General features: G+C 49.3%; 1 pseudogene; it reads left to right on the forward strand.

Annotated features, from left to right (window-relative positions):
- The first annotated feature begins 3,634 nt into the window (after positions 1 to 3,634).
- On the forward strand, positions 3,635 to 4,146 carry LOC103588889 (annotated as a pseudogene).
- Positions 4,147 to 4,536: the final 390 nt, after the last annotated feature.

Here is a 4,536-nt window from a genome sequence, read left to right on the forward strand (position 1 = left end):
GGCTCCAGAATTAACCCTAGAAAAAAACCATTTAGGGCAGGCCCCATGGCTCACTTGGGTGAGTGCGGTGCTGTTAGCGTCGAGGCCACGGGTTCGGATCCTATATAGGGATGGCTGGTGCACTCACTGGCTGAGCGTGGTGCAGACAACATCAAACCAAGGGTTGCGATCCCCCTACCAGTCAAAAAAAGAAACAACAAACCCCATTTAATGTAAATGCTGCTATGCACCCTCATCTCTTCTTATTGCTGAGCCAGAGGACTTAAAACTTTGACGACCAATATCCTTCATCATTAGACACCTTCATCCCGGAGCAAGTCTGTGGAAAACCATGCGACGTGGTTATTGCCAACATCGAGCACTGACAGAAGCCTCATGCCCTTTCTTCAAATATACCAAAGAAAAGACGAGTTTGGGATGTCCACCACCCTGGCCAGAGTGTGTGGGGGAAAAGCAGTAGATTAAAAAGAGACATTTTTGAGTGAAAATCCCACCAATGGATGCAAACATTAGTGCTGCAAATGACTTGTGAGCTTCTATCGCCCCCAGTAGGACAACTTGCTAAACCTACCAGATGCTTGCATAGCCAATACCCCTGTAGGAAAGGACCAAAGACTTGGGGTGGGGACTAATATATATGCTGAGTGCCTGCTTTGGCCAGGCACCTGGCTCCTCTCCATTCCTCACAGTCATCCAAGGAGGTGGGTGGTGTTTTTCCCATTTGGCAAATGAAGAGCTGAGGTTCTGAGAGGTCCAGTAATCTGTCCAATATCTTACAAGTAAAACATGGTGGATTCTGTCTCATTCCAGGGCTTAAATTTTTTTTTTAACTATACCAGGCACATCCTTCAATTGAGAAGGACCTTACTGCCAGAAAAAAGTTGTAGGGTTTTCCCACCACGCTCTAAAACTCATGCTATTGCCTCTGTCAGGGAAATAGTCTGAACATTCATCCACTGGGCTTCCTATGGATCTGTTACCATGGATCCAGGGTCCTGCATAACCTCCTTCTGAGGGGGTCGGTGAGAAGAGGAGGGGCCTTGGGCTGGGGGCAGCTCAGTACAGGGCTCCCATCTCTGCTTCTGACTTCCGTGCCTTTGTTTCCCAGACCATAATGTGGAAATAATAATTCTTGTCCCACCTCACAAAGGACAAAGAGGATAGAGAAGCATGCCAAGGGGCAGTCCACAGGCAAACAGCACACTTCAGGGGTCCAAGGTCCCCTCTCACCCTTAGCAAGATCCCCCCAACTGCAGAAGACAGATGACAGATTGGAAAACTGCAGATGCATCCTCTGTTGTGTCTGTGCCCCGCACCCCCTCTAGTCCCACTTACCATAAGAGCAGCCCTTCCCTGGGTGTGGGAGGGACCTGGCAAGACAAGCCAAATTGCCCAAGCCTGATGCAGGGCTCCTTGAACCAGAGTAAGCAAGGCTTCAACCTGCTATGCGGCCCTGAGCACAGAGCGAAAGGACATGGATAAGATCTAGTCACAAGGGGCCGGCCCGGTGGCACACTGGAGAGGGCGGCGCTCCTGCCGAGGGTTCAGATCCCATGTGGAGACCGGTTCTGCTCACTGGCTGAGCGCAGTGCGGGCGCAACACCGTGGGTTGCAATTCCATTGCCATCCCCGGTACGGGCGAGACACCGAGGGTTGCAATCCCGTTACCGGTCAGTACAAAAGACAAAAAGGAAAAAAAAAAAAAGATCTAGTCACAGGGAAAAATGAATTGCTCCCCACCTTATGGCCTCTCATAGCACATGCTGTTACAGCACCTGTGACACTGTCTTATTGCTGTTTATTTGCCCATCTCCCTCTGACAGATAGTGAGCAACTTGCACTTAGAGATCTTTTCATGTTACATGAGAAAAACCTGGATACATTTTCCTTGTTAAATAAATAAATAAAGGACACCACAGGGAAATCTGGCCTTGTCTTTGACCATCTTTTTGTTCTAGCACCCCCCAGTCTCAGTCCTCACCATGTAGGCAAGCTCTATTAGCAGAAGAATGTAGATATTTTCCTGTTATTTACTGAATGGGTGTCATATACATACACATTTAGCTTACACAAATTCTATTTTAACCAAAACAGAACAGAACAAAACCCTGAAAGGGAAATAGCAACTTAAATAGAACCATTCCATACACTGAGTCGATCGATGGCCTGGAGAAGTTAGGATGAGTGACATAGTCCCTCAGTTAAGAGACAAGTACACTCCCTATCCTTGATCTTCTCAGAGTGTGACCATTTCACTACCCTTAGAGATGATTTAAAATACGTTCAAGGGCTGGCCTGTGGCTCACTTGGGAGAGTGCGGTGCTGATAACACCAAGGCCACGGGTTCGGATCCCATATAGGGATGGCCGGTCTGCTCACTGGGTGAGCGTGGTGCTGACAACACCAAGTCAAGGGTTAAGATCCCCTTACCAGTCATCTTTTAATAGATAGATAGATAGATAGATAGATAGATAGATAGATAGATAGATAGATAGATAGATAAAATATGTTCAAGGGTAATTCTGACAAAAATTGATTTTTGCCTTAAGCACTTTTTTATCCAACCCCTATTAGAGTGGCACTATATACATTCACATGGGGTCCATGGTATGCCGTGAAGCCCAGGGCAAGGCCTGAAGCAGAAGGATGCTCTGTAATGTTTCAGGATAGAGGAAAGGAAAGAAGAAAGGATCCTGGCGTGGGTGGGTGTATTAGTCCATTTGTGTTGCTTATAACAGAATACCTGAAACTGGGTGATTTATAAAGAAAAATGACATTTATTGCTTACAGTTTCTGAGGCTGGGAAGTCCAAAGTCCATCTGGTGATGGTGACAGTGACCCAGGGGTCTCACACTGCAAGATGGTGGAAGCAGAGAGAGCAGAAAGAGCAAGAGAGAAAGACAGAGTCTCCTCTTCTTTTAAAGCCCTCAGAATCACGCCCTGATCACCATTTTTAATCCATTCACTACTGCACAGTCCTACAATCTAATCACCTCTTCAAGGCTCCACCTTTCAATTACCGTAATAGGATTTTCCACCCTCTTAACAGTCACAGTGGGGGCCAAGTTTGTAATACGTGAAACTTGGGGGACACAATTCAAGCTTCAGGGAGTTTGGGGGGACATAATTCAATCCACTACAGTGGCAAAAAAATCCCAGCTACAGACTGTTGTGAATAATGGTGCTTCTGCCTTTGCTGAAATGATAATCATAGGGCACCACTTTGCTTATGTGTAATGTGAGCCTTAAACAGTGGCCATTTGCGGGCCACCCTTCCTAGCAGAAAGTATGGACTTTTGTTCTGAACGTGGCGTCATGCTGAGGGCCTGCATCAGTGGGAAATACCAATCTGTTGACCTCTGTCTGCATGAACTCCACGATCCCAAAATCCGACTTGAGCCAGACGCACTTTCTTTTCCACAGGTGTGCTCTAAGGGGAAGGGGCTTTCGGTGGCTGTATTTTCCGTCAAGACCAGGGGAACTTCAGCCTCACATCCCTCCTACGCTCTTGGTATCTGGTTTCCTGGCAGGTGCTGGGGGGNAACCCATGGTCTCACCTGACTATTTTCACAAATCTATTGTTTCTTTGGACACGTTGGGCAGCGATCCTTGCAAAAGAGGCGAGGAGAAGTGAATGGCTGATTTGTGTGATGCTAAAGGTTGTCCTCCCTCTGAGTCGGCGGCGCCGTGTGTGGCGGCCACGGCCAAGATGAAGGCTCAGGACCTTCGCGGCAAGTAGGAGGAGGAGCTGCTGAAACAGCTGGACGACCTGCAGGTGGAGCTGTCCCAGCTGCGCGTCGCCAAAGGCACAGGCGGCGCGGCGGCGTCCGAGCTCTCCAAGATTCGAGTTGTCCGCAAATCCATCGCTCGCGTCCTCACCGACGTTATCCAGACTCAGAAAGAAAACCTCAGGAAATTCTACAAGGCCAAGAAGTACAAGCCCCGGACCTGCGGCCCGAGAAAACATGTGCCCTGCGGCGCCGGCTCCACAAGCACGAGGAGAAGCTGGGGACCAAGAAGCGGCGGCGGAGGGAACGGCTGTACCCGCTGCCTAAGCTGGCGCGCGAGGCTGACGGCGCCGAGAAACACGAAACTGGGGGGAAGACTGTCCTGCAGTTGGCACAACAGCTCGGGATTGCAAGTTAATTCCACTTCTAACCTACGTGCCCGAGGGAAACGGCTGCACCGAGAGAACGTCCACGAGGGAAACGGCTGCACTGAGAGAACGTCCACGCACCGGCCCAGCTATTCCTGGGTGGGTAGGGCATAGTTAAGTACTCATTTGGGGAGACTTATTTTTTTTTTTCATAAAGATGACCGGTACGGGGATCTTAACCCTTGACTTGGTGTTGTCAGCACCATGCTCAGCCAGTGAGCTAACCAGCCATCCCTATATAGGATCCGAACCCGTGGCCTAGGTGTTGTCAGCACCACGCCCTCCCGAGTGAGCCACGGACCTGCCCTTGGGAGACTTTTAAACACAGCAAAGGCATCAAAGCCAGAGTGGTTCATCTATCCCAGCAGGACAGAAAGTGG

The sequence above is a fragment of the Galeopterus variegatus genome, unplaced genomic scaffold, assembly GCF_000696425.1.
Source record: "Galeopterus variegatus unplaced genomic scaffold, G_variegatus-3.0.2 Scaffold624, whole genome shotgun sequence".
NCBI classification, from domain to species: Eukaryota; Metazoa; Chordata; class Mammalia; order Dermoptera; family Cynocephalidae; genus Galeopterus; species Galeopterus variegatus.